This window comes from Fukomys damarensis, unplaced genomic scaffold (genome assembly GCF_012274545.1).
Source record: "Fukomys damarensis isolate Sample0158 unplaced genomic scaffold, DMR_v1.0_HiC HiC_scaffold_39, whole genome shotgun sequence".
NCBI classification, from domain to species: domain Eukaryota; kingdom Metazoa; phylum Chordata; class Mammalia; order Rodentia; family Bathyergidae; genus Fukomys; species Fukomys damarensis.
The window spans coordinates 12,196,683-12,221,934 of record NW_022900951.1 but is presented as its reverse complement, the minus strand read 5'-3'; the positions used below and the strand labels follow the sequence as shown (position 1 = coordinate 12,221,934).

Sequence of the window (25,252 nt, the reverse complement as noted above, 5' to 3'; positions counted from 1 at the left end):
TGCATTAGCTCTGTCAGTTTCCCTACATGATGACCACATCTTTGGAAATGGTCTTTTTGCGGGGGGCAGTACAAGGGATCGAACTCAGGACCATACGCTTGTGAGGCAGGCACGTTGCCACTGAGCTAAATCTCCGGCCCCCAGGAAATAGTCTCTATTTTTTTCCATTGAGTTTATGGGTAGTTTTTAAGTATACAGTACAGTTACACTTATCATTGGGATCTTGTACCTTTACATCACAGATCTTTGTTCTCATTTTTTCCCCTTACCCCTGCCCTCCCTTCACCCCCTCCTCCCTTCCCTATATACAAAGACTTTGTTTCCATTTTTGCCTTTTCTCATATTTTTTCTTTTCCCTTAGGAAATAGTCTTTTTAATAACACATGCACATCCTTCTTCACTATAAATTTCTGGAATCATATTGCTTTGAGATTTTTCCAGTTATAGATTCATTATAGAAAAAATTGGAAAATAAAAGAAATGAATCACTGAGTGATTCCATAAGCCTGAGTCAAATGATATTACTATTTCACTGTGAAACCCCACAGCAGAGTAATAATTTGGTACTCCCACAAACAAATATTCTTTAGATGATGTTCAGTATATAAAGAGGAAAAGGAGAAGGAATGGCAGAACACAAGGATGCTTGGTAGTTCTAGTCTCTCTCAAGGTTGCCAGTAATGCAACTCTACCCTCAAATTCCCACACTTCACTGGGCTCTACTTTGAATTCACCATCCTCATCTCAAACAACTATTCAAAATATTCCTTACAGCCATGCACAGTGCTGCATGTGAGAAAAGAATATGTCAATACAGTTTTCTTCATCTTGCCAACATTTCCAGTTTCAACTGAGTCCCACTCTAGTGCTCCAACAATCTTTTACCCATTTTGTTTCTTAGCCATTGGTACCTGCAGTAATATTCACACTTTTTTTTTCCACTTTGGCACCAATGTAAGCATGGAAAGTGGAGATCAACTCAACACTGTAGAAGCAGTGAAGGCAAACAAAACCTAATATGCAATTTTCCAGTTATCTTATAAAAACATCAGCTTGTCTTATCTTACAATCGCCTCCAACATTTGTGAAGTGTTCACAAAGACATATTAATTTTGATCCACAGCTGGTATGAAGGGAAAAATAAGTCTTTATACAACACATTCTGTACCTTGAGTGGATTGAATGGGTTATACATGAATGAATGTCAATGACAGAGTGTACTCACTCTCCCCCGCCCTCCCATGAGGGGGAAAAACTTGTGTAGTCAGAGAGTCAAACTCTTACTGCTATTTAACTTGGTACTGTTATTGTTAAAAGCACAGGAGCAATGGTGACATCTTGTGTCAGGTTAAAAAGTAACAGGATCTTAATTCATGGGTCTACTGGGAGCAACCTCCAATGAGTTCAGGCTAAAATTCATCTTTATCTGCTCCTTTTAGGAGCTAATCGAGTAATAAAACAAACTTTCTCAAGTGCAGAGATTAATACTTACAGGAATGATAGGGCAAACTTCACTTGGCATTTGACTCATCTAACTGCCATCTCAAGGACAGGTCAACTAAGAGTCCTGTTCTAGTGCCCCAACTCAACCTCTCCCCCTCACCAGGAAATCTTCGGTAAGACACACAGGCTCTGGGCCCATCTATTATCAACCAGAAGTAGCCAGGGGGTAACTGGGGAGCATTGTAGTAATGGTACTTATTTATTCTATTGCTTTGGACATTTTTCTGATCTTATTTCTTTGGCAGCCCTTTAAACATGATGTGACATGACTGGAACCTCTTGAACCCAACAAATAATGACTAAGATTCACTGCTGGTGGCAGTCAGCCATCAGGCCAAGTCTCCTGTTCCATGTGGTCTCCATGAGAGCAGTGCTTCTTAATGCTGGACCCACAAGATCACCTGGGGAATGTAGAAAAGTTCCAGTACTGTACCCAGAGATCAATCACAGTTTCTGGGGGTTAAAACCAGAAACTTTCAAACATACTCCTAGATGATCCTGGCTTTCTTGTCCTGGGAACCAAGTCACCATGCCGTGAGGAAGCGCAAATCATAAGGGGAGGTCATGAGTAGGTAGGTGCCCCAGACACTGCCTTAGCTGAAATCTCAGCCAACAGCGAGCATCAACCACCATATAAGTGAGCGAATGAGCTATTGGATGATTTAAGCCTCCAGCCTCCTAGCCATCACAGCTAATGCCAAGCAGATCAAAGACAAGCTGTCTTCACTGACCTTTTGCCAAAACTACAGATTTGTGAGCAAAATTAATCTTGTTTTAAGTTACTAAGTGATGGTCTGTTGCCCAGCAAGAGATAACTGGAACAACTTATTCCTGTTTTTGAATGTAGATATGGAGGCAGTAAGAGCAGAAGTTAACTTCCTAAGTCCAGGCAGACCATAAGTGGCAGTCGGGATAGTCTGGTTGGAGGGCCCAGGCTCTATAGTTCATATGTATCTCCTCGCTCTGTCCCTAACTGAGGGCAAGGGGCTATTAACACCCAAAACTCTGTAGGAATCTGAGAGTCAGGATCCCTGCCTGGTGCCCTTAAACCTAGGGCAATACAAGGACAAGAGGAGACAGAAGACCTCCTCCCTCCACTGCAGACCACCCTGCTGCTCCAGGATCTTACAGATCCAGTTATTGAAAAGATACAGTGAACATAAGCTCCCAGCAGCAGTGGAAGTTCTCAAGACTAAGAAAGAAAATCCCAAGGGTTCCAAGGAACTCCCAGAGCTTCCCAAGGGCCTTTTATAAGAAGGAATGATATTTACATTGGTTTTGTTCTTATAATTCTATTTGTATAAGCAGAGGAAAGGCCTGAAGAATTTATGTTATTACTCTGTCCATGTAATTAAGACAACTGTTATTTAATTTTATAGCATGTTATATTTTTTCACTTAACATCCCTAGCAATCATTACCTATTTCACCAATAGCCTTTGAAAAAATTAATTTTAGTGGCTTGTGTTATAAGGCAGAAGTACTACAATTGATTTTAATCCTCCTCTTAGACACTATGATGCACAACCTTGTGTTTAAAGATTGTAGGCCTTGGAGCAAGTCTGTAATTTTTTTTAAAAAAACAAAAAAAAAATAAAACTTCTTAGAATGATTGAGTCAGGGAGAATCCTTTTTTAAAATATTGATTGAAAACATTTACTTTTTAATATTTTAATTTTAATAAAATTATTTATTATAAATGCACAGCAAGTAAATTTCCAGTAAGTTAGTCTTTTCTCAAAATATTACTCTATTCCTGCCATTGTCAATTCCTCTCCTCCCGGTCTTCTTTACACCCATTTCAATGATGCCTTTGACCCAACCACTTCACTGACCCTGCTGCTATGGTTTGGAAGTTAAAAGCTCAGTCCCAAGCTTTTGGTGCTATTGGGAGTTTCTATTAAGTGGTAGGGCCTAGTGGGAGGAAGTTAGGTCAGTGGGGGTGTGTCTTTGAAGGGGCTATTGGGACCACAGCTCCCATCTCTCTTTCGTTTCTGGGTGGCCATGTGGTGAGCAGCTTTGCTTCACGAGGCACTCCCCAGCTTGATGTTCTGCCTTACCTCAAGCCCAAAAGCAAAGGAGCCAACTGACGGTAGACCGAAACTTCTGAAACCATTGTCCAAAACAAACCTTTCCTTCTTGAAGTTAATTTATCGAAGGTATTTTGTCACTGACAAAAAGCTGACTAGCACACCTGCTTTCCATAGTTCACTCATGATCTCCACATTTGCTGAATCCATAATCTACTGTGATCCAGCATAATCCATATTCCCACCTCTTTGATACCTGTTCTTCAACTGGTGTCCAAATCCTGACCTCTCTTAGTTTTCCCATCTCTGTGGTTTCCCTTCTCAGTTTCTTATGCTAGGTTTCTCTTCTTTTCCTGGAATGTTTCAGGGCTCAGTGCTGGCTCTCTTTTCTTATGTCTCTGCCTGCATGATCTCATTCTGTCTCAAGACTTTAAATTCTGCACATATGACCTTAACTTCCCCCAATTATATCTTCAGCCCAGATTTCTCTCCAAACTCCAGGCTCCTAGATCCAACTGCGTACTGAACAATTCTGTGTTATAGATACCTCAAACAACATTTTTTAATGTATTCCCCCGAAATTCTAATCATTCTGGGGCTGCTTTTGCAATTGGAGCTTGTGCTTGGTACTTTTTGAAAATGGTTTTGCTTCCTGAAGGATGAATGTGAAAAAAGCTAATTGACAGATCCTCTGATGATAGGCATGGGGGGGGTACCTTAGGGGAGGGAATAACATTGGATAAATTAAAACTAGTTGCATGCCCAGCAAGGAAGATGAATAAAGTTAGATTATGAATTTTTTAAAAAGTTTTTCCCAAAACCTTCCTTACCAGCAGCCTTTCCCATCTCAGGAAATGACAACATCTGCCTTTCAGTCACTCAGGGAAAAAAAAGAAACCTTTCTCAAGTCCTTACCCCATATCCTATTCATCAAGAAATCTTGATAGCTTTCCCTTCAAAATGAATCCAGAATCTGATCTTCTCTAACCACTTATTGGTACTGCCCTGTGAAGTGTCCTAGTACTTTGCCTCTTATTGCCTAACTCTACTTGCACTCCCAACAGGTCTCCCTGCCTACACTCGTCTCTCAAGCCCACCCACTCTAGCAGCCAGAGAGATGGCCCCTTCTATAACAAAAGTAGGATCGTGTCAATTTCTCTGCTCAAAATTCTCCAGTGGCTGCCCTTTTCCTCCCATACACAGTGTCCCTTACCCTGCTCCACATTATGGTTTTTCTATTGCTAGTATCAATTTTTAACATGTTATATGGTTTGCTTATTTACTATTTCTTTTCTTTACCATCTATCTCTCTCCACTACAACATAAGCTCCACAAAGGCAGAGATCAACATCTGTTTTCCTTCACTTGTATATTCCAATCACTTATAGGAGTGTCTGACACCATGAAAGCAATTGCTGCATGTTTGTGGAAGGAAGGAAGGAAGGAAGGAAGGAAGGAAGGAAGGAAGGAAGGAAGAAAAAAAGAAAGAAAGAAAGAAAGAAAGAAAAGAAAAGAAAGCAAGCAGGCTATTGTTCTTCACCTTGAAACCTCTGTGGCCTATATGGAAGGATACCATAATTCTATTTAACTTTCCCTTAGAAAAAGGGCATGAAGCCAAGGTTTGTCTACCAGGCCCTCCACTTCTTCATGTAGGGCAAACCATCCTCTAGTTCTCTCTAAATTGTTCAAAAATCCTCTACTCTTGTCTCCCTTCTCTTGCAGTAGTTCAAATTCCAAGATTAGGTCTTTATCCTCTCCTGTCCTGTTATGTCAGTACCCTCCTGTCTGCCTATGAAGATTAGCAGACTGTCATCAGGAAAGCTGTAGATTAAACTAACTCAAGGAAAGGTATTTGTGATGTTCTATTCCCTTGTTCATGTCCCCTCCCTGAACCCCTGGAATGAGAAACAAACCACAGGATTAGCTAAATTCACCTTATCAATCAGCTCATTAATAACACAATATTACTCCTAGGGGAATTTAAGACCCACTTTTCATATTGGACAAGTCATCCAGATGGAAAATCAGTTTTAAAATCACCAGACTTAACACTGTAGACCAAGTGAGCCTAACAGACACGTGCAAAACATTTCATCCAACATCCAAGAGCAGCAAATTATAGATGCTCCTTCACTTCTGATGGGGTTTTCTTTGTAAGATGAAGATATCACACACTTAACACACCTAACTTACCAAACACCATACCTTAGCCTAAGTCTATTTTAAACATGCTCATAAAACTTACATTAGTCTACTATTAAGCAAAACTATCTAACACAGGACCTATTTTATAGTAAAATGTTGACTATCTCTTGTAATTTATGAATATTGTAATGAAAATGGAAAGCAAAATGGTTATATGAGTATGTTTTAACAATACCTTAAAACCAAAAAGTTTATAAGTTGAACCATCTCAAGAAAAGGTCATCTGTATACATTTTCCTCAAGTGCACACAGCACATTGTCCAGAATAGATCATATGTCAGGTCACAAAGCAAATCTCAATAAATTAAAAAAGTTAAAGATCATATTTTTTCCAATGACAATGTATAAAACTAGAAATCAATAATTAGAGGAAAATTGGGAAATTCACAAAAAAGTAGAAATAGCGCACTCCTGGACTACCAGTGGATCAAAAAGAAATCAAAAGGGAAATCAAGAGCTATCGTGACACAAATATGAAAATAAAACATATTAAAACCTATGGAATGCAGCAAAAGCAGGTATGAATTTATAATGATAAAATGCCTACAGAGCAAACAAAAAGAAAGCTCTCAAAAAAACATGCAACTTAACTTTGCACCTCAAGGAACCTGAAGAAGAAAAACAAAAAAAAACATAAGTCCAAAGTCAGCAGAAGCAAGGAAATAATATCAGTTAGAGTTGAAATAAATAGAATAAGGCTAGAACAACAATGGAAAGATCAATAAAAATAAGACCCTTTGAAAAGATAAACAAAACTGATGAAACTTTAACTATAGAGAAAAGACCTAAAAAAATTATAAATGAATGAGGAGACATTTCAAGTGGTCACAAAAATGCAAAGGATCATGACACTACTATGAACAATTACAAGGTAACAAATGCAATAACCTGGAAGAAATGGGTAACATTTTAGGAACATATAATCCACCGTGACTGAATCAAGAAGAAAACATAGTTCTGAGTAGACCAATAATAAGTATGGAGATTGACTCAGTAACCAAAAACTTCTCCGAAAAGAAAAGCCCAGCATGATCTCGGCATAAAACAGACAAATAAATCAAAAGAACAGAATAGAGAGCTCAGAAAAACCCTCACATATATGGTCAACGAATCTTCAGTGAGGACACCAAAAATGTACCATGGGGAAAAGATAGTCTTTTCAACAAATAGTGCTTGGAAAATGGAATATCCACATATAAAAGAAATTGGACTTTTATCTTATACCACACACAAAAATCAACTCAAAATGGATTACAGACTTAGACATAAAACCTGAAACCATAAAACTTTTAGAAGAAAACATAGAGGAAAAGACATTGATCTTGGCAATTATTATTATTTTTTGGACATGAAACAAAAAGCCCAGCAAAAAAAAAGCAAAAATAAACAAGTGGAACTACATGGAACTAGAAGGCTTCTACACAGCAAAGGAAACAATCGTGAAATTAAAAAGACAGCCTACAGAATGGGAAACTATATTTGTAATTAATATATCTGATAAGGGATTCATATCCAAAATATACAAAAAAAACCCTCATATAATTCAATAGCAAAACAAACCAACAAAGAAAACCTTACTCAATAGCAACAACAACAACAAAAGCAACCCAATTTTAAAATGAGCAAAGATCCTAAACAGACATTTTTCCAAAGTAGAAATACGAGACTGGAGAGACAGCTCAGTAGTAGAGTACATGCCTAGCATATGCAAGGCCCTGGGTTCAATACCCAGTACTAAAAACAAACAAACAAACAAATAAATAGACTAATTAAAAATAAAAATAAAAATAAAAATGACCATCAATATCACTAATGATCAGAAAAATAAAAGTCACAATGAAATATTCCTTCACACCCATTAACATGGCTATTCTTTGTAAAAAACAGAGACAGGCAAGCCATGGGAGTGAACTACTAGCTTAGGCAGGAAAATTGCAAATTCAAAGCCAGCCTGAGCAACTTAATGAAACTCTGCCTCAAAATTTTAAAATATTTTGAAAAGGGCTGCGGATGTAGCTTGGCATTGTCTGGATTCAATTACCAATGCCAAGAAAAGGAAAGAGAGAGAGAGAGAGAGAGACAGAGAGACAGAAACAGAGAGAGAAGCTGATTCAGCAATTCTATTTATGAGTGTTTATCCAAAGTAACTGAAATCAGTAATTGGTATCTGGAAGAGATATCTGCATTCTTTTGTTCTTGGCAGCAATATTCACAACAGCCAATACAGAATCAAATTGTATCCATTCATGGACAGATGGATGGATAGATGGATGGATGGGCAGATAGATAGAGAAAATGTAGTATATACGTACAATGAAATGTTATTCTGCCTTAAAAAAGAAGGAATCCTGCAGTTGCAACAACATGGATAGATATCATGTTAAGTGAAATAAGCCAGATCCCTCCCACCAAAGAAGCTATATGATTTCACTTAAATGTGGAGCCTAAAATGGTCAAACTCATAGAAGAAGAGTATAAAATGGTGGTTACCAGGGGCTGGGAGGAGGAGGACATGGGGAGATGTTGGTCAAGGTGCATAAAGATTTGTAATGCCAAATGAGTAAGTTTTGGAGATCTAATATACAGCATGGTAACTATAGGTGACAGTTCTGTAGTTTTTTTTAGGTGGGGGTACTGGGAATCAAACTTGGGTCTTTGTGCTTGAAAGTCAGGCGGCAGCACCACTGAGATAAATCCCTGGCCCCTATAGTAGATAATTGACATTTGCTAAGAAGGTAGATCTGAAGGTACAAAGAAAAAGTAGCCATGTGAGGCGATAGCTATCTTGATTGTGGTGATTATTTTATAGTTGATATGTTTATGAAATCATTATGATATATGCCATATATATATATATATGTATTTAAAAATAATTTTACTCCCAGAAGTATTTGTATTTCAAAGATAAATATACCAAAATGAAAGCACTTACTTATTAACTCTTAAGATATGCCAAGCCTTGGTTATTAAAGACTTGCAGCACAAAAAAAGTACAAGTTTAGCAGTAAGAAAAAAAGAGATAGTCCTTTCACTTAATCATTTACTCATCAAATACTCACTGAGCACTTATTAGGCACAGGCACTGTGCAGTGCACCAGGGATACAGTGGAGAAGAAGAAAGACAGGGTCACGATCCTCATGGAGTTCTGGTTCTATATCTGGATTTAAATGTTCTGTGTAGGGGTGGGAATGTAACTCAGTAGTAGAGTGCATGCTTTAGCATGTGAAAGATCCCGGGTTCAATTCTCAACACTCAAAAGAAAAAGAAAAAAAAAAGCTTTATGTAATGGCCTTAACAAGAATTCACACGAATGAGCTTAAATTTTTCTCCAAAAGAATCCAACATTCTCTCCTTCATTATTAGACATGGTGGTCATTTACTTTTTTTACTTTGCTCACCAAATAGAAAGTATGAAGCAATTTTGTGCTAGTAACCTGTTATAAAAGGACTGTTAAAATAATTCCACAAAATAAATTTGGAAAGAAAAATCTGACATCCTAAGAAAAGCTAAGACATTATCCAGTAATACCATCAAGTCACTGAAGGACTTTGCTATTCTCTGTTCTGAGCCAGAACGATCCACAAACTGTTGGTTTTAGGGTATGACCATGAGCTCCACTCATCAGCCTGTGAGCTTCCTCTGTTCCTTCATGTATATTCTCATGACTGGGCCCTTCACACATCTTGCCTGACATTATCAGTGCACCATCATGTAAGGAAGGCCTTGCTGTCTCCTTTTTACAGATAAGGAAATGAAGATTAGGAGAATAAATCCATTTGCACAAGGATACTCTGTAAGTGCTGATGCACTTCTAAAGACCCCAAACCTTCCTGTCCCCTAAGCTTATATGATTTGCACTGTAACACACAGCCTCCTGAACCAAAAGTTTTGTGATGTCAAAATAAATATTTTTAAAATTCTGGTATCACAATGCAAGGCATTCTTTGCTCAGACAAGAAAAACCAAGAGAAGACTTAATTGGTTTTTGGAATTGGCAGTAGAAATATCGGTAGTGACAACAGCATGGACAAATCATTTTTTTTTCTTGCATCTAAATTTCTTCAGGTGATAAATGGGAATGATGAAATAGAAAAAGCTCAAAGGGATATGAGTCAAAATAATCTAGCGTTCACGACAATTTGACAAAGGAATATTAAAAATTCTTGCTAGTATATTTTTCATCTACATTAAAAAACTATTATGCAAATATCTAGAAACAATAAATAACTAAAATAAATGAATTGTGTGCATTCACTAAATGGCATATAAAAGCACTAGTGGAAAGGAAGGAACTTCAGCTACTGCTTTAGTTTAGATTTTCAGGGCTTGCCAAAGGTGTACATGGTAATGTTTTGCTCTCTAGGGTAGTGCTGTTGGGAGACTTTGGATCTTTAGGAGGTAGGACCTGATAGGAGGTATTTAGGTTATCGGGGAGGTTGAAGGAGTGTTAGAGTTTATATCTAGATGTCCCCCCAAACCCTCATGAGCTCATAGGTGGGGCTTTGGGGAGGTGACTGGATCATGGGGGTGTGATATTCAGCAGATTAGTCCACAGATTTGCTTATGGCTAAATTGTGATGTTGGGGAGGTGAAGCCTGGTTGAAGGAAATGGGTCACTGGGAACATGGCTTGGTCTTCCCCTTGGTAACACTCTCTCTCTCTCTCTCTCTCTCTCTCTCTCTCTCTCTCTGTCTGTCTTTCTCCTCCCCGCCTCCATGCCATGAGCTGTTTCTCCTCTGCCATGGCCCTCTGCCATGCTGCCTGCCTTGGAGCCAGCTGAATATGCCCTGAAACCTCTATGAACTATGAGCCAAAAATTAATGTTTTTTTTTCCTTTAAATTGTGAGTCCTGGGTAACAACACCAACACTAGTTGTGTCTCAGCAATGAGAGAATAACTGAGACAAGGAGGAAGTGGGACCAGAACCCCTTCCTCCTCCTGTCTTGCTTATCAACCATAAGGTAGGCAGTTTTGCTCTGCTCCCACCATTACGCATGCCCACAGGTTCAAAGCAATGGGGACAACCAACCATGGACTGAAATCTTGAAAACTGTGAACCAAAATAAACCATTTCTCCTCAATTGATTATTTCAGGTCTTTATAAGTTGTCATAGTAATGGAAAGCTAACAGCTACAGACTGTGGATTCGTATAGATGAATTGATGGATGCTAGAAACTTGAATGAAAAAATACTACCTATATTGTCATGCTATTTTTATAAAGCTCAGAAAAAGCAAATCAACAAGTCATTTCAGAATATATATGGTAAAAGGATTTTGTTTCTAAGGAGCTGGGCATGGTGGCCCACGCCTGTAATCCCAGCACTCAGGAGACTGAGGCAGAAAAGGATCACTGCAAGTTTGAGGCCAGCCTGGGCTACATACATAGTAAGACCCTGTCTCAAAACACAAACAAAAATAAAGGATTTTGTTTTTAAAGGCGTAGAATGCAAGATTTAGGATAGCAGTTCTTTGGTGAGTGAATGAGAGCCTAGACATTAATGTTCCAGCTCCTATATGTTTGTATTGTAATATTCCTCACAACTTACACATTACTTTTATTATTTTATGTATAAAACTGTGTAATAAAAATAGAAAATAAAAATGCTTTTTCTGTCATAATATTGTTGGGCAAATCCTTAAAAGGATCTTAACCAGGCTAGGGATATGACTCAATGGTAGGCCACTTGCCTAGCATGCCAGGGGCCCTGGGTTGGATCCCCAGCACCAAAGGGGGAACAAAAGATCCCAGACCAATCTATTTTCCTTTCTAAGTGAAAGATTTGTAAAAATTGAGAAGAGAGAGAGACCAAGTGAAGTCTGAACTTCAGTGCAAAGGACTTACAATGGATTTCTTCAGCTAACCTTTAGAGAAGCTCCATCAGCTGATACAGCAGTTTCTTAAAGCCCCAAATCATCCTCTAAAATCCGAACCGGCTCATGTTAGCAGGACAACTCCCTTCTCCCAGATAAGACCATTTGACATATTATGTAATCACTTGGAGAGTTTATCTTTCAATTCAGCAGGACACATCTGTCTGGAACACTGGACATTTTTCAAAGACTGGAAAAACAATGACATTATCAGCAACTTCACACCTTTCTTAGTGTCCTTAATTTCCAAGGTGAGGGTTCTTAAAATAACTGGGACGTACTGGAAAAGCCTTTGGGGGGGCCTAGATTTATGTCTGGGAATTTTTCTTCTGAGACAAATCCCTGCACAGTTATGATCCATTTGCAAGGATAAAGAGAATCATCTGACATGTTTCAGACCTGAATTTTCATCCTTCTTATCCATGGTAATTTCATAATCAGAGAAGGTTGAGAAGAGGGAATGTGGGAAAGGAGAAGGAAAAGTGAAGAGGGGAAGAAGGAGGTAGAGAGAGCAAAGAAAGGTAAGAGAGAGAAGGCTGAGGAAAATGGGGAGAGGGAGGAGGGGAGTAGAGAGAGGAAGTGGGGACTGGACACATTCCATGCTTGACTATTTTCATATAAATCATCTCATTTATTTCTCAGCCCTATGAGGTACCTCAAGAAGCTTGTGACTCAGTGAAGAGAGAGCATTAGAGTCACATAGCTCATAAGCAGCTATATTTCATTCCAGATCTTTCTGATTCTAAAAGCAAGCTTGTTCTAGTGCCCACCCCTGGGAAATGGAATTCTAGACCATAGCCTGGAGTGGGGGGCATAAGGAGTGGGGGCCTAGAGAAAGGAAACCCCATGTATTTTTGGTAGGGACCCCAAATACATGAACAGTGACGTCTCATCTCCTTACAAAGAAAACCTTTAATAATTTGACTAGACTTGCTAACAATTTCATCGGATAGAAGGTAGACAAAAGAAATAGGACAGATATTTAATTCTGGGCAGCCAGGGACAATTGGTTAAAGTGAAGTATGAAGAATGTTTGAAGAAAAGGATCATGTTATCTAAAAATCCAAAAGTCGAGGAAGGTAAAACAGGATGTAGACTTTAAGAAAACACATTATTACTGTTTCAAAGAAAAGATGGAATCACAGAAGCGATAGTATCAGGAGACTCTGATCCTAGCTAGAAGCTCTAAAAATATACTTCTGGTTATTTAACAAGAATATTGTAGTGCCATTTAAGACTAAAGTGGAGGAAGAACTAATGAAACAAATTTCTCTATGAACTCAAGAATGACCACAGAGCATGTCTCAATTCATTCTGCCTCCAGGGAGGGTTCCAGCACTAAGTGAAAGCTCTGGGAGGAGGGGCTGAGGGGTCTCTTGGTTCCTTCCTGTGCCCCCACCAGAGCACCTCAGTCAGAGGTTAAGAACTCTCCATCAGAGAATGAAATGGCGAGCGTCTGGAAAAATGAAATGGGAGACAGCTGCTCATTGGTTGCTGATGTCCAGGCCTTAGGTCACAGGAGAGAATGGAGCTCTTGACCTTCCCACACGATCTGTGCCAGGTTCCCAATGCAAGTGAGCTGCTATAGGGATGTAGACTATGCCAGGAATAGAAGCAAACTTTTATCACCCATGGTCCTGCCAGGAGACAGATGGCACATTCACACGGGGTAAGTGAGAAGGGCTCAATGAAGACCTCTGTGTAAGGGCAATGGCAAGGTTAAGGGAAAATAACACGGCATGGAGCAGTACACTGGGGTTGGCAACCACCTGAGCATGGAGCTCTGGGGAGAGGGCTGCCAGGCACCACAGCCATCACTATAAGAATGCAGCTAATGACAATCCACAAGGAGAGGGGGAAGGGGGTCAAAACATATTACACATTCTCTACTGCTCTCCCCTGTGCCCTACATGAGCTTTCCATATCCAGAGGTGAATGAACCCACTGATGTGCTTCCATGGAGCAAGGCAGAGAAGGATGGTGGGTGGACCCAAAGGGGCAGAGAGTAGCCAGCATAATCATTTGGAAATTAGGAGTATATCCAAGGACTCAGCTATTAGGTTATTCATCACAGCATTGTTTGTAAAAGCAAATACAATGGCCTAAATGTTAGGGAGGGAGAGAAAAATTACATGATACCCACAGGAGGGCAAAGACTACCTTACCTAAGCTGCAGCAATTGGAACAATGCCTTATGCAGGAAATACTCGTTGAACATTAAAAATGCTGGTGTGGGGGTGTTTTATTGACACAGAAAGAGGCTTTAAAAGGGTCACCACTTTATGTGGTAATAAACCCATTTGGTCTGCTAGCTTGCTACATGGATAGATAGATACAGGATACAAGTTTAGAGAAACACATGTGGAGATAGAGTGACTAATAACGTGCTGGGTGGGACGGTTTTGTTTTGTGCTGGTTTGGTTTGGGGGTTTTGTGCTTTAATGTCTCTTTTTTCTGTAAGAAATACAAACGGCTTTTGTAATAAGAAAATACATTCTTTTTCTCTATTTTATTTTTATAGCAGTTTGTTTTCCTGGTGTTTTCTTTTCCTTTCCCTGTGTCAGCTCTTGCTCCATAACCTTGAGAGTGGTGGCAGATGGCAGGGCAGGCATGTGGATGGAGGAAGGGGAGGGAATCCCACCATATGGGGATAATGACTCACGGGTTTCACAGCTTGTAGAGCACTGAGGACCAAAATATAGAAGAGTTGCAGGGCCTAGGAAAACCTGCTGTTCCCAAGGCTCAAATCCTAGGAAGCTGAGAATTATGGTACATGCTGGGAATGACTAAAAAAGTATTTTTAAACTATTGGGAAGCAAGCTAAATAAGCAGAGAAGAGCATCACTACTAGGGAAAGATGTCACATCATGAGTTACCAACAAGGAGAAACCTTCCATTCCTATTTTGCTTTAATCTCAACCATAAGTAAGACATTCTTGTCCTTTTCTCCTTCTTGGTCATTGTTTTGGGTTATATCTACATGTCACCCCTAATGCTTCATGCACACATAGGTGGGGCTTTGGGGAGGTGACTGGATCATGGGGGTGTGACACTTGTCAGTGGATCAGTCCACTGATACATTTATAGATCAATGTGACGCTGGGGGCTGAAGCCTGGTTGAGGAAAGTGGGTCACAAGGGGTGTGACCCGGAAAGGTTTGCCTGTCTCCCTCCCTCCTCTCTCTCTCTCTCTCTCTCTCTCTCTCTCCCCCTCTCTCTCTCTCTCTCTCTCTCTCTGCTTCGCCCCTCTATGCCATGAGCTCTTTCTCCTCTGCCAGGCACCTTTGCCATGCCGCCCTGCCTTGGAGCCAGCTGACTATGGACTAAAACCTCTACAAACTGTGAGCTACAATAAGCCTTTTCCCCTTTCAGTTGTGGGTGTCAGGTACTGTGTCTCAGGGACTAGAACAAAACTAAAATAGCTCTCATCACCACCACAACCAGCAACACTAGCAGCAGCACCTTTATCAGTGTAACCACCTCCAAAAATCACTACCATTAGCATTATCTCTGTCCTAGGCAGTGAACTTCCTAAGAACAGCAAATGTCTTATCCTTGTATACATACTGTATGCTGGGACATTTAGCACATGTTCAATAGAGAATTCAGTGAACACCACTGAGTTGACAAGGATAAAGACACTCATCAATGAGCAGAAAACACAACAGTGGTAGGAAGGACTAATATACTGGATGAAAAATTTACAAACATTTTTGAGCCAAGGGCAGGAACTTTTGAATAACACACCACCCAATATGCTATATCCTCTATCTGGGATTAGATTCTCCACTATGCTTAGCCATAAACATAAAAAATTTAATAACAAAATCTTTCACCAGAGTAATGCTATCAACAGTTTAAGACTCAAAGGACTAGCGCTTTACACCCACCTAGAGGAGCCTGTTCGATAACCAAAATACCTTATCCCAATAAATCTTACCACTCTGCTTATTCAGACTTCTTTAGCAAAACTCTAATATTTATAAATTCTATACATGTTCTAGTATGACAGTGCAATATTATATACATTATAACATACACATAAATTTGAAATATTGCCATGGAAAAGATATTTTGGGGGTCCATGCACCCTGCATAGGAAATCACTATCCTAGATGTCAGTACCAGAATAAGTAGCTCTTGAAACAAACCTATAAAGGGAGCTGTAACCAACTCTAGAAGATGAAATATAGATTAAGGTCAAATGTTATATTTGAATTCCCAAACTGAGCCCTAGTGGAGCAATTGAATATGCAAATACTTAAAGGGGGTTCGCATGCCCTTTCGGGTGCCCCTTCCTAATTAGGCCACTCACGCACCGAGAGGTCCGGCAGGAGATCTTTATTGTAGGGAGGTGAGCAGGAGGCAGGAAGGCAGAGAGAGAGAAGAGGAAGAAGAAGCAGAAGGAGAGAGAAGAACAAAGAAAGGAAGGTCCTTTTATCAGTTTTGGGGTGGGCTATTGCTTATTTATGAGGAGTGAGCTACTTTTACCCTATCACAGGCCAGATTGCTTTTATGGGCCCAGTCCTGCAGACACAGGTTTCAACTTTCCTGGACCACTGTGGCCTTGGGGGGAAGGGAAACCAAAGATAAGGGCATGAGGTCATTTTAGGAGCCAAGATGTATCAGGAAAATGCAGCCTGTGAGGCGGCGTCACAGCATACTTTAACATGATCAGTTCCCTAACAAATACATTCTTGTAATACCAACACATCACCACCAGATGACTTCTAGCTCTAGTCATTTAATATGGGTGGACTGAGCAATAAGCAGCATTTAAAGAAAAGCCAACCATGACAATTATTCAAATGTACCAGATGGCACCCTATTCCTGCTACTATCGCTATTTAGCATTGCTGTATTGAATTACTGTATTTTCTTTCTAGAGATTTCTTGGAAGAAAACAAGGTTTCAAAGGGCAAAAACAATATGTGCCTGCTTTCACCACTTTTGGAAACTGCCTTCTACCAAGACAGGGAACAATTCTCAATTACTCTAGAGATCCTGCTTCCTGTTTGCTAAAATACAGATTCTCAGGTTTCTCCCCCTCAGATCGGGATGAGTGGCAGAAACCCAGGGTAGGTCCCTGCCTCTGGAGAATTTGTATTTTTAAAGAAATCCTCCTCTTCCCCCAGGTGATTCTGTTTGTCAAACAACCTTAGGAACTCCTGCATAATGGTGATCTACCATTACGGTGACCGTTGTCATAGCTATTTTGTTACTTCCTGCTGGATGAACCCTGCAGCACAGCTCCCTAGCCCCAGAGTGCCATGGATGTGGAGTCTGCCTGCATCCTGTTTTCTACTCCTCACTGCCAGTCGACCTGCTCTCTGCCATCCCTCCAGCTGGAAAGGCCCAAGTGGGTGGATTCACATGAAGGCCTTGTACTGAAAGTGATTTGATGAGTTACCTACATATGCTGGCCAGGGATACCTCATAAGAAGTGGCATTAACTAGAGAAATTCGTCCTAAATAATGGCAGTCTTAGGCCAGTGGGAGATGTTCGGAGAAGAAAGAACTCTGGATTACTACCATTGCCTCCTTGCTGATTCATTTGCATGTGTGCAGGAATCACTGGGAGATTTTGTTAAAATGCAGATTCTGATACCACATGCCTTCGCCCTCCATATCCCTAAGTTCTGCATCTGTGGATTCAAACAACCTCAGATGGAAAATATTTGGGAGAAAAACCTTAATCCATGCTGACATGTACTTTTTTCTTGTCATTTTTTCCTAACAATACAGCTATGTACGCAGAATTTACATCGTAATGGATGCCATTAAGTAATCTAGAGATGATTTCAAGGGAGCATATACATACGTTCTACAGAAACACACCATCTTATATAAGGGACTTGAGCATTTGCAGTTTTCGGTATGCAAGGATTTTGTTATCCACGAGGTGTCCTGGCACCAATCCCCCTTATATACCCAGGGGTGAATGCACTCTATCTAAGTGGGCATGGTTGGGGGTGACTCTGAGACAGCATTTGTAATAAGCTCCAGGATTATGCATTTCTGGGTTCCAAGGACATTTGAATGTCAAGGGATGCAGAAGGGTGAAAACAGCAATCGGAAATTTACTAACACTTCCAGCCTAAAGCAATCACGAATTTTTAGAGCTCATTAATTTTGTAAAGCCCCAAGAGATAAGCTTGTTCCCAATACACACATACACTCACAAACAGATCAGATTGTTTCAACAACTGTGACAACTTAAAATTCATTACTTTTCCACAAGGCAGGCCACTGATGACAAAGAGCAAGCACATTGTTTGATTTTTCAGTGCTGAGGATTAACCCATGGCCTTGTACATACTGGCCAAGTGCTCTACCACTGAGCTACATCCCCAGCCCTTCATGCAGTTATTTTTAAATTACATCTCAATGACTATAAAGGTAAGCTGGAATAGATGTTTGTTTTACAAGGTCACCAAAATAACTACTGACAATGACAGCACCCTAGAATCATGAAATTTCCATTAGCTTTGTGTAGAGCATTGTCAGTTCCCAAAACTGAAAATGTTTTGAAAACATTTAACTAGCTACTGCTGTTAATGTTCTGTTGGAAGTTAAAGTACAATGTGAAACAGTAAACTAGGAATGGGAGAGCTAATAACAATAGAGCTCAGTGCTGGCGTTATGGAATTTGAGCCGTAACCTATCCATAAACCCGGAAGATCTCTGCAAAGCCACTGGTTGGTCAAAAAGTTTAGACGGCTAATTGTCTTCAGGAGGATGAGCACCACTCTGAGTATGTGAGCAGGAAGCTTGCGGGGACACCTATGTCAAAGGTCGCAAATGTATTATCTCACCTTTCAGCTTTATCTATCACTTATAAAAGCCAGCTTCTCACTTGCACCAGTCCAAAGCTTCTGTCCAGGGCAGTTGGAACCTTCTGGAACACTTGGCAGTATGTGTTTACAAGCCATTGAGAACTGCCACCATCCTTGGGAAGACCCTGGTTATGCCCCTCACCTGGGGTCCACCACCCCTTGCCCTGAACGCCTGCCTCTTCTCCCTGGAAGTCTGGCTTTTTAGCCTCCAGCTGCTAAGCCACCAGACTGAGAAACACAGCACCAAGCACTGTCAGCCAGAAATTTTAACTGTGTCTGCAGTTTCTCCTATGCCTTTGGGAAGACATTATAATCGACTAGAAGGCTAGCCTTTTTCACACACACAACTTACTAGATTTTAACCTCTTGCGAATTTTTGAACTAGAAAGGAGAAGGGAGGACTAGCCTGTTTGTCTAGGTGAGACAATAGGGCAATTGTGCAGTGTATCTCTGGTATTAAATGCATCACTCAGATTTATTTTTCTTCTGTGCTTTAACTTTTGATCAACCTAAAACACACATACAGGAAAGTGCACGAATTATATGCAAACAGCTCAGCGAGTATGTACAAACTGATCACATCCTTTGATTGAACATCTAAACAGGAATGAATCACTCCAGGCCTCAATCACTACCCCTTCTGTATTAGGAGAACCCTGACTTTCAATACACCATTGATCAGTGTAGAGCATTTTCAAACTTGAGATAAAATTCAAAAACTGACTTTTATTTTAAAAGGAGATGTATTTTGGTTTCCGGAAAAACTGGCTTTTCTGGAGATATGATGTTAAGAGTTAATAGGCACACCAAAAATATTTATATTTTTGGTACCAGGGATCAAAGTCGGGTCCTTGTGCTTGCAAGGAAGGCGGCAGAACCACTGAGCTAAATGCCCAACCCACACCAAATTTTTTTAAATTGGAGTTTTTTCATAGTAATTTGAGGGCTCTAAAATTAAAGTGTCTTTTATAGTCAGGTCCAGTTGCTATGGACTGAATTGCAGGGTGTGGGGCGGGATTCATATGCTGGAACCCCAACTCCCAGTGTGAATATAATTGGAGTTAAGACTCTAGTGAGGTATTTAGGCTAAATGAGGATATAGTATGGGGCCCTAATCAGATAGGGCTACAGCTTTGTGAGGAGAGCAGGACTTCTCCTCCTCCACCCTGTCCCCAGTGAGGACACCGGGACAAGGTGGCAGTCTGTAAGCAAGGAAGGAGCCTTCATCAGAAACCAAATCTGCTGAAGCCTTGGTCTTGGATTTCCAAGGGTCCAGCACTGTGAGAAACACAATTCTGTTGTTTAAGCCACCCAGTCTATAGCATTTATTATGGGAGCCCGTGTTGACCAATACACCAGTTTTCTATAATTTTATCAGTAGCTTCTGTGATAATCAACATTGAAACTGAGGCAATCGGGGCACAAATTTACAGGATAAAGCTTTAAATGGAAAGCAAGAGAAAATGGAAAGTAAGAAAAGGGGCACAGCTCAGGCAAGGATCAAGTGGGTCCCCTAAACAAAGGAGAGTAAGAGAAAATAGGGAAGGAATTTCAGCTTCAGAAATGGATCTGACAAGGAAAATCCGGCTGGCCTGTTAACAAAAGAATGGGACTAGCTTGTGAGGTGCTATGGTAGGCTGGGGTCTGGTGGATCATTATCTCAGTCCTGGTTTTGTAGTTCTAGAGGATTTCTTATGGCTTGAGGGGCAATTCTGTTCTCAGGAGATGAACTTGGAGGGGGCAGGAGCTGCCTGGATCCCATCATGGGATAACTGCTCCCACTTGGGTGATTTCATCGTGGGTGGTCTTCGAGGCTCTGCTTTTCCCGCAGTCCGGGATGACTGCAGGTTTAGGACAATGATTGGAGGAGACTTTAGGCATCGCTCCGAGCGGTGTGGAAATGGACACTGGAAAAGCTGGCAACTGAATGTGTCCCTGAAAATCCTGGAGATTTAGTTACTCTCATCTTGGTGTCCTCAGACTTGAAGGGTGAAGAGATCAGCTACGTAAATTGAGGGCTACTAAACCTTGTATTACAGACCCCTTTGAGCAATTAACATGCCAATGTGCAGAGCCTAGAAGTGATCTGATGCAAAGTTTAAAGGTAATATAGGAAACAATAAAATGAAGGCAGAGATGTTAAGCTTTCTCCTGCTTTTAGCTGTCCATTGGGCATCTGCAGGTCCAGCCCCTAGGTCCCTGTCACAAATCCACTCTTTTGAGAAAAAATTTTTTTCTTTCTGCAGTGCTGGGGATGAACCCTGGGCCTGGATAGCATTTGCAAGCCAAGTGCTCTATTACTGAGCCACAGCCACAGCCCCCAAAGAACTTCTGAGTGCAATTTCCCATTGAAGATCAGCCTCTATATTTCAAAGTAGAGTCCTGGTTTTTTTCAATATGAGGAAAAGTTGAAACACAAAATTACTTTAATACTGCCTAGTAAAGAACACAGTCTTATTAAATAAACATGATACCTGTGTGCTTAAGTGCTGGGGCACAAAGACAAGTAAGGCCAAAGCTCTCTCCTATGAAATTCACACTTCATATGGCAAGTTTCCACTACTCTACGTCAGCGGCAGCCATTACCAGCATCTCTAATGTAGGTTTGGGTGCCTTGGCTTTGAAGGCAATAAAACCCTGTCCTTGCCACTGCCTTTGAAATTTGGGTGGTAGCTGCAGTGCCTCGAGCTAAAAGTAGACATCCAACACTTGTTGTTGATTAAAGAGGTGGCTGGAGGAGTTTGAAGTGCTGCTGGAGTGAAAGTGGTGCCGTGAGGTGGCTCTCTTTAATTAACACTCTGTAGGGAAGAATCCTAGGCCTCCCACTGGATCACCCATAGTCCCCAAAAGGAGTACAGTATTCTATTTGCATGCCAGTGTGATGAGCAGTGTTTCCACTGAGTCATATTCTCAAAAGCTATTGTTTTTCCCCCTCCTGTAAACAAATGCCAATTAATGTGTACAATGTGACTTTCTTGGAGTGGAATAAAAACCGCAACTGAGTGGCATGTAATTTGCTGTAGTACTTTACACTTAAAGGCCCAACTGCAGGTTACTTTTGTCAGTCAAAGAAACAAGAAATAATCAGCAAGGTAGACTAATAAAGAGAATAAGATGTTTGCGATATCTGGGCCTTCCTCATAGCTCAAAAGGCACTGTTTGTTATGCTGCATCCAAATATAAAACAAATGATCTGTCTCCAACATAAACTATTTAGACTGAAAACCAGCCAAATGAAAGCAGCTGCCACTAGATTAAAAAGTTGTTTCCTCAGCCAACTCAGATTAAAAAAGAAACCTTTTATGAACATATTTCTTCAACTCAAGCAGATTTTTATTATTCTGTGTTTCAGCTGCACATAAAAATAAAAACAGCATCTCCTGGCATGACCATTTGCTAGAAATTTAACTTCAGATAAACAGATGGTGCTAAACTAAAAATATTAGTAGGGTATCAGCTATAAAATTCAAATCATTTAAGTATATGTTGTCTTTACTCTTTTTTTAATACAAAGAAATTTCTTCCTGTAAATCTATCACACCCAAATGGAGTTACTATTTATTTTTAAGGATTTATTTGTAAGGATGTTGAACAAGGAGCAGTTGGCATTTCTCTCATGCCCCCTATCTCCAGGGGCTCTTGACAAAAAAAATAAATAAACTTAAATGAACTGTTCATTTTTTTACATCAGGGCCTTAAGATAAATCTGGATACAGATTTGTAAGGGCTACAGAGTAAAACTGTAATTCCTTTTTTTGGTTGATTTACACTATTTAGGCTTGGACACATTTTGTGCACTTGAGAGTATAAGTTCCATACGGCCAACTTCAGGGACATGCACGGGGGCAGATGGAGGAGAAAAAGGCTGGCACGGCAAATAGCTGAAAGGCAGATTTCCCAAGATTCTTGAGTAATTAAAAAAAAAAAAAATTAAAGCAGTTCTTCCAGCCACTCAGTGAAAGTTCCACCCCAAAAGCTCCAGCAATTCTTGGGAGAGACAAAGCTTCTGGGATTGGACGAGCAGCCTGAATTACGGTGCATCTCCAAGGGGCACAGTGGAGCACCACGCACACCAGGTCACGCATGCAAGTGCCAGTAACCGACCAGTTCTGACTGCCAGAGAGTTCAACCTAGTATCTACATGGCTTCGCAAGAGTCTTTTATTACTCACTCTGCCCTGTGTATAGGTAAAGAACATCACTCAAGTAACATGATTAAAGGCACAAAGCTAGTATCAATAATCTATTGCCATATATGCTGCAAAAGTATTTTTTTTAAATTGAGTCTACTCCTACTGCCACCGGTGTCTATAATTGTGAGCTAACTGGTTCAGAGACATAAATCAGTTAACGAATTCAGATAAATGCCAGCATTGGCATTATTTTTCTAAAAATAGAAAGCCCAGCTCTATGTGGAAATACATTAGTAGCATTAAAAGATTTTAAAAAGAAAGATGGAAAAATATATAAAATTCTTTTGGTGGGATGCAGTGGCACTAGCTACTTGGGAGGCGGAGGCAGGATAGTAAATTCAAGGAAACATAGCAAGACCTCATCTAAAAAAAACTTCTAAATTTATATCATCTTAGTATAGATGTATTTTTTATAGTGAGTGATTGTGGGGGTACTGAGGATCAAATTCAGGTCCTTGAGCTTACGAGGCAGGCGGCGGCACCACTGAGCTAAATGCCTGGCCCTTGTACTAAATGATTTTTAAAGCAAATTGAAGTTAGAATTCTCTTTACTGGTTGATGAGTGATTTTTAAGGTCAGTTTTCTTAACCTTAGTACTATTGGCATTTGGACCAGATAATCATGGGGGGGCTGTCCTGAGTATTGTAGGGTGTTTAACCACACCCCTGGCCTCTACCCTCCAGATGACAGTAGCACAACCCCCTCCAGTTAGGACAACCAAAGATGCCTCTGCACATAGCCCACCATCTCTGTGGGGAGCAAATTCTTTTTTTTTTCCCCAGTACCAGGGATGGAACTCAGGACCTTGGGCTTGTGAGGTAGGCGTGGTACTACTGAACTAATCCCAGGCCCTATGGGGAGCAAATTCTTAACCCCCAGGTAAGACCTGAAAAGATTTCTTTAAGGTCCTTCCTCAGGAGCAACATATCCCACGTGTTTCTCTTTTCTTATAAGGGAGACAGACTCATTAGAAATAATAAAATATTATCTCAAAGGCTTTTGGTTAGGGTTACCAGATTTAACAAATTAAAAATAGAGGATATCCAGTTAAATTTAAATTCCAGATAAGTGTCGCATGTTAGTCTAGACACGCCCCAAATATTGCTTAGTGCTTAATCTAGCAGCTTTGTTTTCAGTGAAGCACCAATACCATAACAAGTTATTACAAATAAATTGCTAATCCATGACAGAGGAAAACAGGATTAAACAGATAGAATGTCAAAGAGAACACAGTTCGTGGTCAGTTGGGTACAGTGAAAACATTGCATACTTGGGGGTCAGGCAGCTCTGAGCTGGGACCTACCATTTGTGAAGATGTGACTCTGAATCGCCATTTCCTCTTGTATTCAAAAATACAATGGAGTGTGAGGGTGGGAGAGGGAATTAGAATTCTCTTCCATGGTCACTGCGCAGTGAGTCGAGATAGTGAAGGGAGTCAGCTCTTTAAAGACAAAATGAAGCACAGGAGGCTTCCAGCCCTCAGTACTCTCTGGATATGTGGAGCTAGGAGCCTGACAATGAGACCCAGTGCCTCCAGTTGGCCCTGCGTTGTCTCAGACAGGAGGGTCCAGGGGGCAAGAGGAAAGGACTGGCTCCTCACGGGCTCAGGGCCCCTGGAGTATAGATAGGGCTAAGAGCATACAATGAGCAGAGAGGCAGGCGAAGACCCAGCAAGAGAAACAAGGGGCATGGGCTCACTTCTTAAAATGCTCTTCCCTTTTGAATTTTTCACACAAATTTTCCACCATGCAATTGGTCTGACAGTGTAAAAACTAGAATAAGCTTTTATTATTATCATTATTTATTATTGTTGACAAAGGTACTTCCCTCTATCTCTAGTTCTTCATCTGCAACAGGAAGGGGTGGGGCAGATGAACACCAACACCCATTTCAGCTTTGAAAAATTAGGTGGTTCCTCCTTTCACAGGCCTGACTGAAGCCTGGCCTCTTCCTGAAGAGCTTGCCCTTTGACTGTCTCTACCACCCATTATAACAAAACACACCTTGAATATATATTATCTTTGTTAATTGATAAATTTTTAAAAGCACAGTATGAGAAAAAATTGTTAGAGTTGCTAAATACAAAAGCTCACTTTGCTGTGATTAGAGAAATTTTAAAAGGATGTAGTAGCAATAATCAGTACAGATAAAACAAAATTGAATTTAAAATGTTTATAAAACAAAAAATTCATTATGAACTACTGCAATTCATTTAAAAGATGTTATTACCTATATAAGGTTTAAGAATAATAAAACAAATATCTGTGTCCACCACTCAGTTGCAGAAATAATATGGTACCATTTGGAAGGAGGGTGGGAAGGGTTTATAACAGGGTCTTCCTTGTGTAGTCCAGGCTGGCCTTGAATTTGCAATCCTCCTGCCTCAGCCACCTGCTGGGACTACAGGTGTGCACCACCACACCCAGCTTATGTTGCCATTATTGATAGGGTTCTCCTTGTACCTCATTCCTCCTCAGCAGTAACACTACCTTTAATTTTGTTATTCTCTTTATTATTTTTATTTATTATTTTTAGCAGTTTTAGAACATCTACTGTATATGCATTCCTAAAGATTTGTTTAGAGCTGCCTGCATCTGAATGTTTTATATATAT

The 25,252-nt window shown here is 40.3% G+C and overlaps 1 protein-coding gene across 1 annotated transcript in view; it reads right to left on the bottom strand.

Moving 5' to 3' along the window:
* Positions 1-25,252, bottom strand: part of Grpr (gastrin releasing peptide receptor) — a 290,008-nt gene that overhangs the window by 228,601 nt on the left and 36,155 nt on the right. The window lies entirely within an intron of this gene.